Here is a 22,793-nt window from a genome sequence, read left to right as displayed (position 1 = left end):
GTGAGGCAGTGGGTATAATGAAAGGGGGGTACATAGGCTGTGATAAATGGGATTAACACAGATGTTAAAAGCTGGTAGGACAGTGTTTAAGTGGTTGGTGTGTTTGTTCAACATGTGCGTGAAAGGGTGGGTACCCAAGGTTTTGTGGAGAGCTGCATAGTTCCCTTTTGTAAGGGAGTATACCGGGTGCAGTTATTACTGAAAGGGTTAGAGGCAAGACAAAACAGGACTGCAGAGGAGTAGCGAGGATTTAGGAAGGGAAGGATGTGTGTAGACCAGTGTTGATATTGGAGCATATATGTGAGCATTCCTTAGACAAGGGTACCTGGAGTCTACCTGAAGGGTACTCTGGGAATCAACGCCTCCGCGGCCCGCTCCACGACCCGGTGGATCAGGGCCTGATTAACCAGGCTGTTACTACTGGCCGCACGTAGTCCAACGTAAAAACCATTATTGCGTTTATACATTTAGAAAAGACACATGATAGGATGAAAAGGCACAAGTCTACCGTGTGACGTGTTTTTACCGCTACCTCTACTAAGAATGAAATAAATTTTTTCATGGAAGTGTAGGGGAAAGTTAGCGTAGGCCTAGCTGTTGTGTGAATAATAAAACAACGACCCCAGTATAGTGCAGTGGAAAGAAAAGTATATCTTGAATGAATATAGTGTATATCCTTCAGATAACCAGTGTACAACATAACGTAAAAGGAAATAAAATAAAAAAAACAATAGTGAAGTGTGGCAGTGTGGGTAAATCTTGCCCTGGTGTTGACATGTGACAAGTGGTTTACCTGGAATTTACCTGGAGAGAGTTCCGGGGGTCAACGCCCCCGCGGCCCGGTCTGTGACCAGGCCTCCTGGTGGATCAGAGCCTGATCAACCAGGCTGTTACTGCTGGCTGCACGCAAACCAACGTACGAGTCACAGCCCGGCTGATCAGGAACCGACTTTAGGTGCTTGTCCAGTGCCAGCTTGAAGACTGCCAGGGGTCTGTTGGTAATCCCCCTTATGTATGCTGGGAGGCAGTTGAACAGTCTCGGGCCCCCTGACACTTATTGTATGGTCTCTTAACGTGCTAGTGACACCCCTGCTTTTCATTGGGGGGATGTTGCATCGTCTGCCAAGTCTTTTGCTTTCGTAGTGAGTGATTTTCGTGTGCAAGTTCGGTACAGTCCCTCTAGGATTTTCCAGGTGTATATAATCATGTATCTCTCCCGCCTGCGTTCCAGGGAATACAGGTTCAGGAACCTCAAGCGCTCCCAGTAATTGAGGTGTTTTATCTCCGTTATGCGCGCCGTGAAGGTTCTCTGTACATTTTCTAGGTCAGCAATTTCACCTGCCTTGAAAGGTGCTGTTAGTGTGCAGCAATATTCCAGCCTAGATAGAACAAGTGACCTGAAGAGTGTCATCATGGGCTTGGCATCCCTCGTTTTGAAGGTTCTCATTATCCATCCTGTCATTTTTCTAGCAGATGCGATCGATACAATGTTATGGTCCTTGAAGGTGAGATCCTCCGACATGATCACTCCCAGGTCTTTGACGTTGGTGTTTCGCTCTATTTTGTGGCCAGAATTTGTTTTGTACTCTGATGAAGATTTAATTTCCTCGTGTTTATCATATCTGAGTAATTGAAATTTCTCATCGTTGAACTTCATATTGTTTTCTGCAGCCCACTGAAAGATTTGGTTGATGTCCGCCTGGAGCCTTGCAGTGTCTGCAATGGAAGACACTGTCATGCAGATTCGGGTGTCATCTGCAAAGGAAGACACGGTGCTGTGGCTGACATCCTTGTCTATGTCAGATATGAGGATGAGGAACAAGATGGGAGCGAGTACTGTGCCTTGTGAAACAGCTTTTCACCGTGCCTGCCTCGGACTTTACTCTGTTGACTACTACTCTCTGTGTTCTGTTAGTGAGGAAATTATAGATCCATCGACCGACTTTTCCTGTTATTCCTTTAGCACGCATTTTGTGCGTATTTTGTGGTACACAAAGGTTTGAGTTAAGTAAGTAAGTTTATTCAGGTATACACAAATACAGTTACATAGAATTATCATACATAGCAGCATATGTGTAGAGAAACTAGGATAACCCAAAAAAAGTCAGACAGAGTGACATATAACGAATAGACTAGAATACCGAGACATAATAGAAAGACCTAGTGAACCTAAATTGTCAGCGGTACAACACAAGGATAGTGATTAACATAATGGAAATGGTTTAAACTAAATGTAATATCCCATGACAGAAGTGCCACATACAGCCATATGCTACAGCCATACGTCTGGCAGTGCTGCCAGGCAGTCACTGGCCTAACATATACACCACCCACCCACCCAACACACCATCAACCCACCCACCCTACACCCACCACCCCTACACCCACATGCTGCAAACTTGGTTCGTATAAATACATCTTGCATATTACTGGCACAAGTAAGAGGAAGGTAAAGTGGAAATCAGTTTTCTTCTGTGGCATACAAAGTGTAGTAGGATACAGACAGGATGTCAGTACAGCATCGTTAGTACAACCATCATTGCACAAGACCATAGCCCACAGTACAGATGTAGGGAAGGAGTCTCCTTCATCTTCTATTGAGGAAAGTAGACGGAATCCAGGACGGGGTGGCCTTTTCTTGGATACTGAGGATTATAGTGCAGTCCCAGAACCTGCAGAAATTGACAACACACCTCCCAACAATTATATCCAACCAAAAGTGAAATTGTGCAAATACTGTGCCAGGTAGACTCCAGGTGCATTTATAAGTATAGAATATCAAGGAAAAGAAATGGGACATGCAACTTTGAGCATCCTAAAAAATGTAGCGACATCATGCATAAAGGAGTGTGTCGTTTTTCTTCCTGTACTTTCTTTCACCCAAAAATGTGTCACTCCTCGGTCCACCAGAAGCAGTGTTACAACATCAACTGCCCTGCATACCATCTAAAAGGGACCAGGAGACAGACCCCACAAAACAAGTAATAGTAGCTACGACAACTCAACTCCAGGCGAATTTTTAGTGGCAGGAAATGGAAAACGAAAATGGAAGGAAATAACAAAAATAGTCCACCACCTTGGAGCCTTGTTGGACTGGAGGCGCAGCCAGTGGCCACCCATGGCCCTCCAGAATTACAACTACTGATGCCAATAACAAAATCCCCCCAACAAACACAGAATACAACCTCGTTCATATTTGCTAATATACAGGGCCTTAAGCCATCTACCAACAACAAAATACCTTTTATCAGTGGACTTCTAGAGGAGTCTAATGCAATGTTTGCAGCCTTCACAGAGACTCACACAAAAGATCACTTTGACAGTGAAATATGGATAAGTGGGTACAACCTTTTTAGATGCGACAGAAAGAACAGGCAACAAGGTGGGGTTGGCCTGTATGTCAAAGAGTCGCTCATCTGCACGGAGTTGCTGAACACCACAAATGAGGTAGTTGAAGTTCTGTCAATAAAGATTGAGAACCAAAACCTAGTCGTTGTGGTTGTATATAAGCCACCAGATGCAACCTCCCAAACATCTTACTGCTTGGTGATTTCAACCTAAGGCATACAAAATGGAAGAATGTAGCAAATAATGTTATAGCTGAAACAATCCCCGGAGGTAGCGCAGATGAAAGGTCACACACACATGAGCTACCAAGTCTCTGCGATAAACACACCTTAAGCCAGCAGATTGTGGAGCCAACAAGACTAGAAAACACACATGACCTTATCTTCACAAATAATGAGGACCTGGTAATTGACATAACTATCAAAAACAACTAATTCCAATCACAATCTAGTCAAAGTCCAGACTTACATGTACAGGGGTCCTGATCAGCAAAATGCATATACTTGTGAAGGTGTCTTCACAAAATGCAACTTCAACAACAAGAACATCAACTGGGACCAGGTAAACCATGTCTTGAATGAAACATGTTGGGAAGATGTCTTAAATAACATGGATCCAAACCAGTGCCTTGAAAGGATCAACTTCCTGGCAGCTGAAGCATGTTCTATGCATATTCCCCTAAGAAAGAAGAAGAGCAGGAGTAAACTGGAGAAAGACACTCCTTCTACAGAAGACGACGAAGAATCACTGAGCTCCTCAGGAACACTAGAATATCTGACAAACGGAAGGAGGTGCTGACCAGGGAAGTGGAAACTATCGAACTTAAGTTAAAGGACTCTTACAGGAACCAGGAGAGACAGGAGGAGCTTAAAGCTATTAGTGAAATTGAAAGAAATTCGAAATGTTTCTTTTCATATGCCAAAAACCAGGCAAATACCACATCTAGTATCGGGCCCTTACTCAGAAAGGATGGGACTTACACAGATGACAACAAGGAAATGAGTGAAATACTGAAATCCCAGTACGACTCTGTGTTTATTAAGCCACTAATCAGTCTGAGGATCGACGACCCAAATGATTTCTTCATGAATGAGCCTCAAAACTCCATAAATGTATGCCAGATTTCCGACATTACCCTAACTCCGATAGACTTTGAAAAAGCCATTGACAACATGCCCATGCACTCAGCTCCAGGCCCAGACTCGTGGAACTCTGTGTTCATTAAGAACTGCAAAAAAAACCCTCTCACGTGCCCTAAGTACACTAGAGGAGGAGCTTGGACATGGATGAAATTCCACAGTCACTTAAAACAACGGATATAGCCCCATTCCATAAAGGTGGCAGCATAGCATTAGCTAAGAACTATACACCAATAGCTCTAACGTCCCACATCATAAAAATCTTTGAAAGAATGCTAAGAAGCAGGATTGCAAACCACCTGGATTCCCAAAATCTGCATAGTCCAGGGCAACATGGGTTCAGGGCAGGTCGCTCCTGCCTCTCACAACTACTGGATCATTATGATATGGCCTTGGATGCACTGGAAGAAAATCAGAATGCAGATGTAATATACACAGACTTTGCAAAAGCGTTTGACAAGTGCGATCATGGCGTAATAGCGCACAAAATAACTGGCAAAGTGGGGAGATGGATCTTCAACTTCCTAACCAATCGAACACAAAGAGTAGTGGTCAACAGAGTTAAATCGGAGGCTGCCATAGTGAAGAGCTCTGTTCCACAAGGCACAGGACTCGTCCCCATTCTGTTCCTCATCCTCATATCAGACAGACAGAGATGTAACCTACAGCACCGTATCATCCTTTGCAGATGATACTAGGATCTGCATGAGGCTGTCATCTATTGAGGACACGGTTAACCTCCAAGAAGATATAAACAAAGTTTTCCAGTGGGCAACGTAAAGCAATATAATGTTAAATGAGGACAAATTCCAACTACTCCGTTATGGAAAACTGGAGGGGATAATAACTAGAACAGAGATGCCAAGCCAATGATGATCCTTTTCAAATCGCTTGTTCTCTCTAGGCTGGAATACTGCTGTACATTAACATATCCATTCAAAGCAGGTGAAATCGCAGATCTAGAGAGTGTACAGAGATCCTTTACTGCACGTATAAGTTCTGTCAAGCACCTTAACTACTGGGAACGCTTGGAAGCACTTGACTTGTACTCGTTGAAACGCTGGAGGGAGAGATATATCATAATCTACACTTGGAAAATCCTGGAAGGAATGGTCCCAAATCTGCGCACACAAATCACTCCCTACGAAAGTAAAAGACTGGGCAGGCGATGCGAAATGCCCCCAATTAAAAGTAGAGGCGCCATTGGTACACTAAGGGAAAACATCATAAGTGTCCGGGGCCCAAGACTGTTCAACAGCCTCCCATCAAGCATTAGGCTAATTGCCAATAAACCCCTGGCTGCCTTCAAGAGAGAGCTGGACAGATACCTAAAGTCAGTGCCGGATCAGCCGGGCTGTGGCTCGTACGTTGGACTGCGTGCGGGAAGCAGTAACAGCCTGGTTGATCAGGCCCTGATCCATCGGGAGGCCTGGTCGTGGACCGAGCCGCGGGGGCGTTGATCCCCGGAATAACCTCCAGGTAGACTCCAGGCTTATACAGAGAATGAGGCTCACGCTAGGGTATGGAGGAGGAAGGTGGGAACCATTTCCCAGTAAAAATAGGACTTAAATAGGCATACGTAATGTCACCATGGTTGTTTAACATTTACAGATGGGGTTAAAGAAGTGAACGGTAGGGTATTGGGTAGAGGTGCGGAATTAAAAAAGAATGTATCTAACAAAATGGAAATAATGATAGCTGTTCTTTGCTGACGATTTTTTTTTAGGGGGGAGGGGGATATCCTGAGGACAAGTTGCAAATGTTGGTGGACGAATTTGGGAGGATATGTAAATGAAGGAAATTAAAAGTCAACATAGAGAAGAGCAAAGTGATGAGAGTAAGAAGTCTAGACAATGATAGAATGACTATCAGATTGGTAGGAGGGAGTATGGAGGAAGTGGATATATTTTGACTTTTGGGGGTAGACATGTCAGCAGATGGTAAACCATAAAACGGACAAAGGGGGGAAAAGTAGGTGGTGTAATTGAGGCATATATGAAAAGAAATAAGTTTATATATGAAATAAAAAAGGAGACTGCACTAGAGTACAGGCTCACATGGGTGTGAGGCACGAGTGTTGAATGTCACAACCAGGAGGAGGCTAGAGGCGAGGGAGACTATGTTTGAGGGCAATGAGTGGTGTGAATATGCAGAGAATTCGGAGCATATAAATTAAATAGCGACGCGGGGTCATCAAATGAATAATTCAGAGGGATGCAGAGGGGTCACTGGGCATAAAGAGAAGACGGAAAAGGATAGGATGACTCGAGTATGGAACACATTCGTACAGCATAATGATGTCAACGAGATAAAGTCAGTTGATCAAATGAAAATGCTGGCCCACAGATGGCTCCAACTTCATCCTGTTTCCTACTTGTATGTCTCATAACAATAAAAATGCTTTCAAATGAGCTGATGTAGGTAACAGCTCTTAGCTTGCCAATAAAGTTAGGAATCCTTAACCTGTAAATAGCTGTCAATAAAGCTAGGGATCCTTAACCTTGTCAAACCCTGTGTAAAAAAAGTGTATAAATCTTGGGTGGATGTTAGACGGGATAGGGGACGTCCAAGAAACGGTTGGTGGAAGGGGATCTACCTGGAGGGTGCTCCGGGGGTCAACGCCCCCTGTGGCCCAGTCCTTGACCAGGCCTCCCGGTGGATCAGTTTTAGAAACTTGAGCATCCAGCAGGCTTGTGTGAGCGTGTTAGGAATGGAGACAAGTGGCTTTTAATGGATGTGCTGTTCGAGCGTGAGCAAGGTAAAATTTTTTGAAGGGATTCAGAGAAATCGTTTAACCGGGCTCGAGTCTTTTAGATTGGATGGTCAGTTTACCTGGAGAGAGTTCCGGGGGCCAACGCCCCCGCGGCCCGGTCTGTGACCAGGCCTCCTACCTGCACTTAATACAGCGGTCGGAGGGTAACTAAGTTGTGATGTCAGCGCACTTCTGGCAAGACAGTGAATGATCGCGGCTGAATGACTATGACTCATTTTTCACCGAAACGTTAATAATTATTTAGTGCAATAAATACTAAGAAAAAGTCTCCCGCTATCAGCATAGTAACTATGTGAAGAATGTAAAAGGAATGTTAGTTTGTAAGGTTTAATATCGGTTGCATCAGGGTTATTTTGGTTGCAGTTTACCTTTGTAATAACGTCAAAAATGCTTCAACCCTTATAATATGGATTCGAATAAACTCAATATATATACATAGAGATTTACACTTGTCAGTGTACATAGCCCTGGAAGGAAGGCTAGGGCTGGCATGTTAGCCCCACCCACGCAGGATGATTGGCTACGGGTGATGGTTTTGGTACACCCTGATTGGTAGATTGGTGATGACGACCATGTAACGTAAACGCTATTGGCTAAGATATCATGACGTCACCATCGTGAGAACGTGGAAGTTCATTCACAACAGGACAGTCAGTCTTGAAATAGTCAGTGAGGAGTATAGATGTTATAGTTAGAGTGGACTACAGCACCACAGAAAGGCGTGAGAAGCGTGTGAATTAATTTGTCCATCTCTGTATTATTGTCGACATGCTGTGGATGGGTTAGATACCACTGCTTGAGAGCAAAGTAAGGAAATTTTAAAATATTGTTACGGGTTTCTATCTAGGACGCACGTGTCATGGGATACTTTTTCCCACAAATGTATTGGAACTTTTAATTATGGTAGAGGCCAGTCCCTGGACCCATTATATGCCTCTAATAATTTGACTGCCTACAGGATGGGTATGGGGTGCATAATAAAGGTATCAAATAACTCTGGACGAATGTCGGTTTAAATTGGATTTTATAATTCATTATTCTAACTAATAGTTTAGGGCCTTGTGTTTATTATGTAAATTCTCTAATATTAAGTGGGCTACGCAGTTGACATATTTTGTGCCTGTGGGGTAAAAGCATTTGTTTTTTGTTAAATAAACGTTAACCAAAATAACATTACCTGGATTTTAACTTCTGTTCCAGGTTAGGGCAAGTTGGGTTCGTTAGGTTAAGTTACAAATTAAACTTATCTCATAGGCCCCAAAATATAACTGTGTCCATTGAATAACTTCTTAGTAAAGGCGAGTTTACATAATTTTTAGGTAAACTCAAAAAACTAATTATTACATTCATGGAGAAGCGCTAAACCTACAGGATTCATTCAGATTCCATCCAAGAGGAGGGCAGGTGCAATTCCTTGAATCAAGAGCCCCCTCACCAGAATCAAGAACCCTCACTCGAGGGATCTTCACATCAAAGATGTGATAGATCTAAAATACAGTGGCAGTAAATGTTTTGTTACTGGTACTTAACACTAGGTATGGAAATGCTGTATCCCAGAGGCATGTATAATTAACATTGTAAACTTATAAATTTAAACTTATAAAAAATGTATTGAATAAGGCACTCCTGAATTATCTGGCAAGTCTCGAGAGTAATTCTTATTAGTAGTATCAGAGAAGCGTTTAATAAGTAAGGGCCATACAACACAAAAGAAATTGGAGATAATCAGGTTCAATCCAAGGGGAGGGTATCTCCAATTCCTTGAATCAAGAGCCCTTCCCCTCTTTAAAGGAAGAGTTATTCCTAGCAGTCAGGCCAGAGGCCAGGCTTCCCAGAACAGCCAGACTATTCCTACTTTCATCCAGAAAGGCACTCACAACCTTGATCTGGAACCGCATACTTTTCACTTTGCTCTTTAAGACTGTATGAGAGGTGTTGAGCTCTCCACCTTCCTATTTATACAGTTATAATAATCCTTAGGCCTGTTTTGAATCCAAGCACTTTACTAAATCACTCGTGGCTGGTTTCAGGAGAAATTCCCATTATTATCATGAGGAAACGCTAAGCAAGTAAGGATTATGCAATACTTCTCATATTTAAACAAGCCTATGGATGGAATTTCCCGTATGTTAAGTATCATCGTTGCGGTTATTTCCCATGAAACTGATTTGCATAATCGCCCATCCTGGTTCCCTGCAACTTTTTGCACTAAACCTATTTCTGGCCATTTTATAAACTAATTAATGTTATTTATTTTTCTAAAAAAAAATTTAATGTGGTCCACAGCGTTTTTTATGTAGTTTGCCGAAAGCGCTGTTAAAGCAACACTCACTGGTGCGTAACAATGAAAAAAGTAGTTAGGGTCGCAACTAAAAGTACCCTGGTTGAATCATGGGCGAGTTCCGGATGTACAAACTGAGAGGTGTCTTCTGTACGTAGAATTTAATTCGTGTTTTAGGAATTAAGTATCTTGTCCGGTAATGGATAAGGTATATGTAGCCTTAATATGTATATAGTCGACAGGCTTTGAACCCAATTAACCAGCCTGACGTGGACGAGGAGAGACGTATAGGCAAGACTCGTAACACAGCCCCCTGTTACCTAACAGTAAATAGATACTGAGGAGATAAAAATAGGCCGCATCCTGGGGATAACGAAAGAACCCAAGTGGGAATAAGCCACGCTGCTTAACTTTCTAGTTTTATCCTGGGTTAACAACCCTACGGGGATACTAATCCAAATAATGGCTCCGGGATTTAGCAAATGGGCCCAGGGGTCTTCGTTCTGGTTTAGCATTCTCTAGATAACACGAGTTAACCGATGGATGCTAAGCGGAGCACCATTAAACAAAGTGTTAGTACCATAGCTAACGTTCAGCACTTAAAAAAATTATGAAGTCTAGCAGATTGCATAGAGACTGATAAAAGTTACATCCTAGAAATTAAATGGCACTCCCCGATCACTTCACACTCCCAAACAACGAGGTTGTGGAGGACAAACCTTATTCCACAGCGTCCAGCAGGATAAGATAAGATTTCGTTCGGATTTTTAACCCCGGGGGGGGGTTAGCCACCCAGGATAACCCAAGAAAGTCAGTGCGTCATCGAGGACTGTCTAACTTATTTCCATTGGGGTCCTCAAATCTTGCCCCCCAGGATGCGACCCACACCAGTCGACTAACACCCAGGTACCTATTTGCTGCTAGGTGAACAGGACAACGGGTGTAAGGAAACGTGTCGAAATGTTTCCACCCGCCGGGAATCGAACCCGGGCCCTCCGTGTGTGAAGCGGGAGCTTTAGCCACCAGGCCACCGGGCCACAGGAGTGTAAAGTGGTGACTGCCCACCTCATTCATGTTGATGTTACTAATGACAACAACTCTCAGCATCCCCAAGTTGGTTCATTAGTTTATTGGAATTAAGCTCTTCATGGTAGGTTCCTTGATATAAGTGAAGGGCTCTCGAGTCAAAGAATTTGAGCTACCTTCCTTTGGACTGAATCTGATACCTTCCATTTCCTAGGTGCTTAGTGACACCCTACATATTAACACACTCTCCATGAACGTAATGAGAATAATCAGGTTTAAAGTCTATCAACTACGCAATGATTGTTAACTGCTAGTTATCTGTACAAAATCAGTCAAGGCTATTTTAACCCATAACATAAGGAATACAGTAAACTATTACGAGTATAAATACTAAGAAATACACTTGTATATACGCTACTGCTTTCAGTGCATGTACAAATTTCCTGCTAGTGGCAATTGATATTAAGCAAAGTTCTGATTGGGAGTATTTAAATAGATTGTATATTCTAAGAAAAAAATATTGCCACAACTGTCAAGGTACCAAAGTTGCTTGTTTCCACAATTTGTTACTCTATTTCAATCACTTTATTTGCATCATTGCTTCACAAACACAAGCCAAGCAAGTAGGCTAGAGGCAAACGTAGGATAGGAGAGAAGGGCAACCATTTGTTTAACATTGCTTACTATGTTTAACAATATTGCAGTAACAGTCTAGTTATTTCCTAGCAAGCAGATTCGCTAGCTTGATATCTCTAACACCTTTGTATGGCTTAGCGCTTCTTTTTGATTATAATAATAATCTAATACCTTTGATGGTGTTAATTGACGCGAGTACACAGTCATGGTATTGACGCGAGTACACAGTCATGGTATTGACGCGAGTACACAGTCATGGTATTAATTGACGCGAATGCAGTCATGGTATTAATTGACGTGAAGCGTGAGTGCAGTCATGGTATTGATTGACGCGAGTGCGTCTACATGGTGTTGATTGATGCTAGTATTGTGTCATGGTCTTGATTGACACTGGTTCACTGTCGTGGTGTATGTTGACTGACGTGATTGTACTATAAGGGAGTGATTGACGGGAGTGCACTGAATTCCGTGGTGCTCAACTCCAATCTCCCCCGTATTTACTCTAGGCGAAATTGCTGTACTCTAATGTGGTCATTAAGCTCAAGGAAGTACCTGCCGACCCTGAAAACAGTGGTGAGGAAGTTGCATTGTCTCGCCCTAAATATTTCGGTTGTAATGACCAGTTAGGAGTGTTTGATGGTGGCAGCAACCATTCCTGAAAATGTTGGTACGCAGTCCTCATTCTTTGGATGTTTTTTCTAGGTGAGTACAACTGGTTAGTGTTTATCTGTTACCTAGCAGAGGGAAGATGGAACCTCCACTAGCCCTTGCGCTGGATGACCTATACAAATTTAAAAATTACGAATTAAACAAAATAAAATAGAAAATGAATACAAATGTGTGAATATTTTGTCTAGCTCTGTCTTGGGGACACTAGTTCCTCCTTAATTTCAGTTGGTGTCAGTCTGATGCAGAGCATACACACCGAGAGGTCTACATCTGTGTACATACTCCGGGAGTTTACTTCCTATTTTAAGCATCAGAGTTTCTTTGATGGTGTACAGGTAACTTGTGATTTTAATGACCCTCGTGTACTCGATAGGCATCAAACAAAAAAAAAAAAAATCTTCAACAGAAAACTCGAGAAATACTTCAGCCAGGTGCTGGATCAAACAAGCTGTGATGGATATATGGGCTTCCAGCAGTAACAGCCTAGTAGACAGGCAAGCACCAGACAAGCCTAGCCCCTGGCTAGGCTGCGAGACTAGGAAGACTCGAAACATCAAAGTTATAGCAAAGGTAACTTTGGCGGCCTAATTGGGATGTCAACCACCAGAACTGAGCAGCGTATCTAAAATGAGGTCTTACTAAAGATATATGACATGAAATGAATCCTGTTTGTTTTATTGAAAACATTTTAAGCACTGTTGTCTTGATTTTAATTTCTGCTAACCGTAACTGTTTTTTTCCTCATTCACTTTGATTAAGATCTACAATTCTACATCTAACCTATAAGTTCCATAGTTATTTTCTTTTTCCTGGATTTAAAATCTTAGATTTATCTGCAGTGAATTGCATCTGCCACTTATTTGACCATAACATCAATCTATCCAGGTCATCTTGTAGCTGTTTAATGTCCTCGCCAGAAGTAGTGTCATCTGTTAACTATACTGCTATTTATTCATCTTCTGTGCCGTTTATGCACCGCTAAACTCTATTAGAGCTTATTTTGTTATTCAATTTCAATTTAATTTCATACTAAAATTTTAAAGCAGCACTAAATATTAGTATTATTATGGAAAATCAATCCCATTCTAATTCGTTCAAAACAAAATAACTAAAAATTTTCAATGTCTTTGTAATCGCGCAGTTCGACAATTCCGTATCACATATGTATTAATATTGTATTAAAAATATATCAAGTAACTTCAATTGTTTATAGTTTTTTAAAAGCCCTATATATATTTTTACTGACAAAAATGATTCTAAGAACAGTATGCGTAACTTATGATAACCCAAATTAGTAGTCTTGAACTCTGCGAATGTCAGTAAAATGGACCTCATCCAGCCTGGGGTAATGAGGGTGTACCAAAGATGGTACTAGTTAATGTGCAGTGAGTGCAGGGGGATGGGGGTTGTAAATTCTTCACCTTGATGTTTATCAACTTTTTCAGCATGCCTTCAAGGCTTATTTCAAATGAAGCTCTAGAAGACTTGTTTTCTCTTTATTTTGTATTCATTAGGCGAGAAATAAAGTTTATTTAATAATTTTGTTTTAGGAACATTAATTAGACAATAAGTATACTTAATATACACTTAAAAATATAAAAGGATTCTTCAGGATACTGAAGAGTCTGGTTGCAGTGAATTGTTACTATCTTGTAATATAAATAATAAATTTTATTTAATATAGCTTTAGAAGAGGCTCTGTATATAGAAAAATCACTGGTTTTGCAATTAAGTTTTAGACGAAGCTAATTGCATCAGCAAATACTTCTGAGGTCATGAAGAGGTTAGACAGATTGGGAGTTATTAAAAATTAGTCCTGCTCCTTATGTTGATGCCAGTAGGCTTCCTGCAATGTTCCAGTGTTCTGAGGTTCATGAATTTATTACAAGAATTTTCCAGACTTTGTCATAATGGTAATTCATCAGTGATTAAGCGCTAAACCCATAATGGTCATACAGAGCCTAGCTAATGAAAGGTAATAAGGTTTGATCTATGATTTCTATGGATTCAACACTTACCTATAAATAATAATAATAATATGTGCAAATTAGTATTTGTGCATGGATTTTAGACCTTGGCATTTTTTATAGAACTGTGTCGCAATTTCCTCCTACTCTCCCCCTTTTCTAACCCGCTCCCTTTCCTTTCCTTGTCTTTAATCACTCTGTCACAAGTAGATATCACCGACCTTGGGGAGATTATTACTTTGATTGCGAGACAATTGGTCCTACACTTGTTGGACGAGGTGGCCAGGTGACGGGTGGGGGTGCATGGTATGTACCGGATATGTTTCATAATGGGCCGGATACACCACACCCTCATTGTATCTGAGCTCCCAATTATAATCAAATGGTACCCAGTGTTATGACGTAATAATTTAGTTAACCTGTGCGCACCATACACAACGCCCTGTAATTGGATGTCCGTACATATTAGCATCGCTGTCGATATATAAATGTAGAGGAATTATGCGAGTAGCCTACTCTATTGGGCGTGGAGTGGGCACAATAAGTGCAGCCGTGGGCGCAAACAAAAGCTGTAACACAAACCTCTCACTTTATTCACTACACTGTGAAATTCCAGACTGGAAACCAATTTTACACAACTCCCAGTGGCAGCTCTGGTCGATAACGTTTGTTCAAATGCCCTACATACCTGTCACTGAAAACTGAAATGTCTTACCGCTGACACTGTTGTAACAATGTGAAGAATAGTTATTAGGATGCGAACTCCCGACCTACTGGATGTAGGGCAAGCACGCTTGCCACTGTGCCACAGGCACTGCAATTGTTATAACCGAGAAATCTTACCGGATTTTGTACTGTTCTCATAGAAACGGTAAGGCATTTCAATTACTTGGACCGTCTTAAAAACATTTGCTCTGTACTCTCTGGAATGCACACAATTTACACATGGGAAATACCAGAGTAGCAAGTCACTGAATGTGTGTGTGTGTGTATATGTATATAATATATATATATATATATATATATATATATATATATATATATATATATATATATATATATATATATATATATATATATATAATACAGGATAAGTCATAAAAAAACTGTCAGAAGGAACTGAGATTAGAACCGAGGTCTTGGCACATATTACATTTATGGGGAAGCTCAAAACACGTACCTGTCATACAGCATCCGAGGGAATGGAAGGCATTCAGACTCGCCTTTCAAGGACCTGGAGCCTAATTCCAGTTCCGTACGTCAAGAACCCCTCACTAGCATCAAGGAACCTCCCTTGAGAGGCTCCGAGCACATAGGTCCAACTCTGTACCACTGAGCTACGAGGCTTTCAATATGAAGATTTTACAGACAGCATTCCTGGTGCCCTGTATATCTGTGATCCTACTGTCTATTCCCACAGCCTCAGAAGCTTCCATGGTGCATGTGTTCTGATCATACCCTTAAAAACCATATAGTCTGTAAATTCAAGCGACTGTCACTGAATAAGCAGAAGCATACCTACTCCCGCATACGCCCCCGCGGCCCGGTCTGAGACCAGGCCTCGTGGTGGACCAGGGTCTGATCAACCAGGCCGTTACTGGACAGAGACTCGTAACTCGGTGGTACGGCGCTGTACCTGTTGTATGCCGGGACCACGGTTCGAGCCTCTGTCCATTCTCTTGTTTATTCATTGACAGTCGTTTATTATGACTGCCTTGAGTTTGACTGGCTTTGAGGGGTATGAGAATAGATGTACTATGTAACTGTATACCCCATACAAATGGTGTCAGCATCCCTTTCTTACATAAAACATATGCCATATTGTTCGAACAAAGAAGTAGTTCAAGGGGTGCCTAATTGGTAATCTGTCCTCAGGTTGGGCTGCGAAAGTAGGAAAACAAACTGAAACAGCTACGAGTATTAATAGGAAAAAAAACAGTGAGAAGCCTAGTGCTTGTATATTCAATTGCTTTACAAATCCTATTTAAATAAATTATTCCCTTATGCTGTTCATTTTTGTTTGCTAACCGCATTATGCTCCCCTATACCCATCCACGACGGGGTAGTCAAAAGATTAGCGGCACTGGTCACAGACCGGGCCGCGGGGGCGTTGACCCCCGAAACTCTCTCCAGGTAAACTCCAGGTAAACATAATGGGGGCACAATACGTTTTTTTGCATCTGATTGCGTATCTTTATATTGTTTGGGGCTATGGTGGATGGTTTCGGTTGACCCCTCAATAGTCTATTCACAACCATGATTGGAAAACGTTTAAATTTTAATTGCATTCGTGTTTGTGGTTACTCCTGTATAATTTTAGAATTTAATTTAAAACCTCGTACAATTAGTTCCCTTTCATAATTTCTCTCTCTCTCTCTCTAATATATATAGATGGTAGGATTGCTGGTGTCTTTTTCTGTCCCATAAACATGCAAGATTTCAGGTACGTCTTCCTACTTCTTCTTACACTTAGGTCACACTACACATACATGTACAAGCATGTATATACACACCCCTCTGGGGTTTCTTCTATTTTCTTTCTAGTTCTTGTTCTTGTTTATTTCCTCTTATCTCCATGGGGAAGTGGAACAAAATGCGTGTTGTAAGAGGCGACTAAAATGCCGGGAGCAAGGGGCTAGTAACCCCTTCTCCTGTACAAATTACTAAATTTAAAAAGAAAAACTTTCGTTTTTCTTCTTGGGCCACCCTGCCTTGATGAGATACGGCCGGTTTGTTGAAATATATATATATATATATATATATATATATATATATATATATATATATATATATATATATATATATATTATATATATATATATATAATATAAAGTACCACCTCTATAGCTGGAATGGGGACCCTCATCCTCAGAGAAGACAATAAACGTACCTCAGAGAAAACTCAAGGTTCTCCCCGGAGCTGTTTGAATATTTTCTTCTCCTACCACCCCCTATATATTTTTTATTCTATGTGAACATTTATTAATAAACAAAATACATTTACAGAAAAAAACATAAACATGAATACAATGGCACAATGTATCAAAGATGATGAATTTCCTCCAGCTCCTCCGAGGCTGGACGTGAGCCAAGTACGCAGCAAGCATTTCCCCTCTGGATGGCGACGCTGAGGCGCTGGAACATGAAAGTGGCTGCCCTTGGGTCCCTGGTGGTGTCGATGAGTCTGGAACCCAATTCTTTAAGGAAACGTGTGGCATTTTTTCCCCATGATCCCAAGGTCTCTGATCCCACTGGGACAAATTGATACTGTTGGCTAATGTCCCTGTACTTGCTGATCTTGTACTCCTCCCTGTGGTCAGCAGCTCCTCCCTGTCGCCCCACACTGTGATGGATATAGGTGTCAGCCAGTGTGGACACACAGGTATAGTCCCATGCTAAGAGCTTGCCATTCTTCCAAGGATAGATGGTGATCCTGTCGGGGGCGGTTTGCTGGGTTGTGGGTATTGTTTGCTGCAAGTGATCGTGGCTCCCTCTCGGCAGGGCATCCAGCTGTAGCAAGGGTTCTCTTAATGATGTCGTTGACCTCATTGTGTCTTGCATGCCAGCCCTTGGTTTTGGAACAGTTAAGACCATGTAGACGGTATTGGTCTGCTTGCACTTCGCCGCAAATACACATATATTCTGTGTGAATTGGGGCAGCAAGGCGAGAGCCACTGCACACGGAGGGTCTTAGGGTCGAGTCGCGCTCCCATTGCCGATATGGGAACTGTTTGGAGGAAGTCCCCGGAGTGAGGTGCACTCACAGCCTGGAGACGGGCAACTCCCTATCTGATGTTGCAGCCCTGAGAATGTTGGCAAGCACCTTTTCAGCAATTGGGCCATCCCAGCTTGACTGTTTGTGAGCCAGTGCTGCACTAGGGTTTGGTGCTGGAGCAGCAAGAGTCTCCTATTCGGTGATGGCACTGACATAGCTAGGGTCTTCTATTCCTGCTGAGTCACTGAGGGTGTCAGGAAGAATTTGTCTTATCAACTCGTTTGATGCAATGGAAGAGGATAGGAAAGCTGGTAGAGCAATCTGGGAGGATCTGCGTACTCCTGCCCTCCAAGCCTGACCGGAAGTGAGGCTTGCAACCACTGTCCATCGTCAAGGGAAAGATTCAATACACTCTCTAGCATGGCCTTCAGGAGAGAGTCATATTCCTTGAGTTTTGGACTGCTGAAGGCTGGGGAGCATCTCAGAAAATAGGTAAGTTTTGGGGGTTGACAGGCACCTGGGTGAGTAGGTAGAAGGCATCGTGTGTGTCAATGTCTTTCATCCTGCTTTCCATCGTCTGGAGGTCTGAGACTTTTTTTCCCAGGATCAGATCGATGGCATTGGACCCAAGAGGAGCACTGAGGAGAGTGCTATTGGCTGATCAATGGCTCGTGCTCCTGGTAAAACGGTACTAATATTCTGGATCAACTGTTGATTGGTAGAAACATTTCACATTTGGTGGGGCTTTAAAGAAAGGCCCAGGCTTTCTCCCATGTCTTTAATTTTACTGATGTCCTCCCAGGAGAGATTCTGTTGTGCCAGCTAGGGTACTGTCGTCCAGGAACCAGATATTGAGCTCGCTGGAGAGTGCCTGTGACTTCCTTGATGACCAAACAAAATAGAAAGGGGGCGAGAGGGACCCCTGTTGCACGCCCTCACACGAGTCAATTTCATGGTCCCCAAACAATAGTTTGGAAGTCACACTATAACACGATTCTATGAAGGGATAAAGGGAAGGGAAGTTTCTATAAACTGCTTGGAGAGCAGCATCCCTTCTGACTGAGTTGAAAGCATTGGCAAAATCCAATTTGACCAAGGCTTTTTCATAGGACATGTTTTTGATATATACTCGTGCTGCGTGGGCAGCTGCTTCACAGCCCTGTTGAACGCCGAAACCGAGCTGAGTTGGTTTCAGCATTGCAGCAGCCTCTTGACTCACCCTTCTTACTGCAGCCTTGGCGACTAATATATATATATATATATATATATATATATATATATATATATATATATATATATATATATATATATATATATATATATATATATATATCGTGCCGAATAGGTAAAACTTGCTATTTTTTGGCTTAAATATCAACGCTCTTCTTGCCGAATAAGGCAGGCGAAAATTTGCGTATGCAATAGATTGATTGATGTTGGTTTGCCGGTACTTCCGGCCCGGCTCTTCTCCAGATGGCGACCCGGTGGTGGCCTGTGTATGCAATAATTTCGCAAAAATCATTCTGAACTCAACGAAAAAAATATATTTAATTGTGTTTATTATTAAATTACTGTAAATTTATCTAAAATATTTTTAGTTGGATTAGGCTAAATTAAATTGCGCTTGTTGTAATAAGGTTAGGTAAGTTTTCTAAGGTTCTTTTGGGACAAAAATATTGATTTTTACAGTAACATAAATGAAAAAAAAATTATATTTTTAAACGTATAAGAAAAAATTTTAGAAAGGATTTATTTCTACAAGTACATGTACAAAGTATACAGTCCTAGCTGATATCAATAACGTACTACTATAAAGAAAGCCGCTTGTTATGCAGAGCATTTCGGCAAATTAAGTCACTTTTGTCCCAGGATGCGACCCACATCAGTCGAATAACATCCAGGTACCCACTTTACTGATGAGGAACATAGACAACCGATGTAAAGAAACACGCCCAATGTTTCTACCCTCGCCGGGAATCAAACCCGGACCTCGCCGTGTGAACCGAGAGCTTTAGCCACCAAGCCACGAGGCACCGTTGTATTTTACAATTATAATGAACAATTATATCCCCCAATAAGTAATTTAATGGTAGCAAATCTGTAGCGCTCCCTTTCAAGTGATGTTACGATCAAGTTTTTCCTAGTTTTTCAACCCTGACGAGTTGCGTGACGTTTAATGGCTATGTAGAAAAAGGCTTCTAGTAACTGCTTAACCCTGTGTAAGTTCATTCAGTTTAAAAGAATGATCAGCATTGAAAAACATTTTATTTAGCAGTTATCACATTTAAAAATCAGTTGGTTCAGTGTTGAAATCCACCATTGTAGAGGAACCAGCCGGGAACACGAAAACATAATGTTTTGTTGTGTAAGTGGAGAAGTGAGCGGCCGTGGAGGTAAAGGAATGCAGGTTGGTGTTTGTGGGGTTAATCATTGTAGCCATCCTTCGGTGGGAAGCAGGGAGGTTGATAGAGATAAACAAATTGACCACGGCCATCATCTTCTGCGGTAAGGAGAGAGAAGGATGAACAGTGACCACTGGGACCATCCTCTCCTGAAGTGAGAAGGGTGATATGGATATGCAGTGACCACTAGGGCCATGCTCTCCTGGAGCAGTGAGGAGGGTGATATAGATGAGCAGTGACCACTAGGGCCATCTTCCCCTGAGGTGAGCAGCAGGAAAAATGTACTTATGACAGTTAATGAGTGTGATTGTTCTTCTGTGTGGTGGGAAGCACGGAAGTGCTGAGTTAACAGACATGACGGTGTTAGGCGAGGTTGAAGAGCGAAATGAAGAACTCCGAAAATAGGCGCGAAGATAGTATTTCTCTTGAGTGTGAGAGCGATAAAGCTGCTTGTGTGTGATATTATGAAAGAACTCTTTATTTTGTTGCTCTTTCACTACCTGTGGCCGGGTAGTAAAAAAGTTGTGGTAAAATTGTCTCTCTACTTTGTGTACGTGTACATACTCTACTGTATGTACTCGTTTATATGTGGTTGCAAGGGTTAAATCACAGCTCCTGGCCTCGCCTCTTCGCTGGTTGCTACTAGGTGTGTGTATGTGTGAGTTGAATAATTTTTTCAGTAGAAGCTTGTGTTTATTTGTTGATCAACACTCGTGATATGAAAGTCAGAAGGATTTGTCCACTCTAAAATTGTGTGCTTAACAATTTTCCTTGATAACGCTTTAGGTAATATTGGGTGGGTATGTTGGTTAGTGGCATCCGTACACAACTTGTAGCAACAAACATACATTCATGTATATTTTATTGTCACGTGACGGTTTGCTTTCCTTCATTTATTTTTGTGACTATCATGTTAAGTGTTTCGAAGTGTGTAATGGCCAATTGTTCCGAAAAGTGTTTATGTCCCGTTCACGCACGATTGTAATTTCTTCTAATGCTGGGGTTTAAAACGTGGGAGTCGCAATGTGGAGCCAGACAAGTGTGTCGTCATCCAAGATATTATACTACTGGTGAGACGGTGAAAGGTGCCTGGAGTGGGAACTCAGTAGTTTAGACACCTTTATAAACAGAGTGAGAGATAGATAAAGAAAGAGAAATATTGGCATGAGTGCTAAATCAACCATGCTGCGATGGATATGTGGGCCAGCGGATTGCCAACAACAACAGCCTGGCGGGGCCGGGGTGCGTGGGTAGAAAAACGGTTGAAACCGGTCACAGATATACTTAGAGGTTAACTATATATTCTTGCTTATGGATAATGCTAAAGTAATGAAAAGGAAAATGAGAGACAGCTGCAAGAAGACTTGGTCAGATGTAAAAAATGGTTGAATAAAGAATTACCGGCAGTTAATTAAAGTTATGAAGTTATGGAATGAAGATCTATCATGTGAAGAGGGAGGTGGGGGGGGGGAGTAAGTAGCTGACAAACACTGCTAGAGAAAAGTACCTTTAAATATTTACTGGCCCGAACCTGTCGCTTGAAGGACATGAACAGAATAACAGCAGCAGCAGCAAAGGTTTACACACAAATACTTGAGTAACCTTAACAGGACTCATTCAAACCATTAGTTTAACAAAAGTGATAAAGAATTGGAATGAGCAGAGAAGTCTCACAGTAGATGAGGATTTCTCACCACGGAGTCATAATAGATAAGACTACTATTTTACCTTCACTTTCTACTCAATTGCCTGGTTCACCAGCGAGCTCGCAGGATTTACCTCCAACGACGCCGCCGCCCTACCACTCTTGCTTTATCTTCCCTTCTTGCTGACGGCCCTGACTTTGACTTACAATCACTTTTTTAGTTTTTGTCAGTAACTGCTTTACTGTACGAACTTTGACACAGCTCTTAGCGTCCCTTCCAACCCTTTTCTTCCATCACCTCTGATCCCCTCTCCACCTAGCTGTTTTTAGCCTCAGCACTCTTTTCTGCCCCGCAGCGCTGTATGACCCTTGTTGGTTTAGCGCTTTCTTTGATTATAATAATAATAATAATGCTATTTTACGTCAGCCGATCGGAAATTAAGAAACGGTACCAAGGGCTAGATACCACCCCTCTCCCCCGCCAAACTTAAATAGGTACTTACGAATCAGTATTAACAGATGAATCGTGTTTTCTCTAGTAGGCAGCTGGCGACAGATAATAGGCTGTTGAGAGACGAGGCGAGAGTAATTATATTCTGCGACAGCGAAGGAAGGAGGAGCAGAGTAGAGGAACCAGGTAAATGGTGTAATTGAAAAGCTGAAAAAAGGACGAAAGATTAGAGAAACATGAAGCTGGATAAGAACAACAAAGGCTGAAGTGAAAGGAAAGAAGAATAGGGCAAAAAGAAACGAAGGACTGTGAGAACAGATAATGAGGCGAGATAAAGGAGGGAACCAGCAGAATGAATTGAGGACAATAGGAGAGGGACAGGTGAAAGAGTGAGGAAGAGAAAGACCGTTCAGTGGACAAAGGGGAAACAGTAGAAAGGAAACGCAGGACTTTCTTCCAGAGAGGCGTGGTGGTCTGTCCCTCTCCCTCAACACTTACACTCCACTCCTCCCTTCTCTTCTTTTATTCGTGCTAAATGTCTCCCAGGTAGACTGTGAAGCACAGATTATTTACAAGAGGTTATGAATTGAAGAATAAATCTCGACAACCTTTAATGATTACTACATAGTTTTCAGTACTCTAGTGTGGGTTAATACCTACCTGGAGGTTGTTTTGGGGGTCAACGCCCCCGCGACCCGGTCCATGATCAATATAAACTTTGCGTTATCACCGATCCATGCA

General features: G+C 42.0%; 2 protein-coding genes across 4 annotated transcripts in view; one reads left to right on the top strand and one right to left on the bottom strand.

Annotated features, from left to right (window-relative positions):
- Positions 1 to 22,793, bottom strand: part of LOC128689741 (glutamate receptor-like) — a 111,929-nt gene that overhangs the window by 64,245 nt on the left and 24,891 nt on the right. The window lies entirely within an intron of this gene.
- LOC128689742 (uncharacterized) overlaps positions 7,926 to 22,793 on the top strand; it is a 166,398-nt gene continuing 151,530 nt past the window's right edge. For all 3 annotated transcript variants that reach the window (XM_070087548.1, XM_070087547.1, XM_070087549.1), the window contains exon 1: positions 7,926 to 8,067. The gene's annotated coding sequence lies outside the window, so the exon portion shown is untranslated. The remainder of the gene's footprint in view (positions 8,068 to 22,793) is intronic.

The sequence above is a fragment of the Cherax quadricarinatus genome, chromosome 22, assembly GCF_038502225.1.
Source record: "Cherax quadricarinatus isolate ZL_2023a chromosome 22, ASM3850222v1, whole genome shotgun sequence".
Taxonomy (NCBI): Eukaryota; Metazoa; Arthropoda; class Malacostraca; order Decapoda; family Parastacidae; genus Cherax; species Cherax quadricarinatus.
This window is presented reverse-complemented; position numbering and strand designations above follow the sequence as displayed.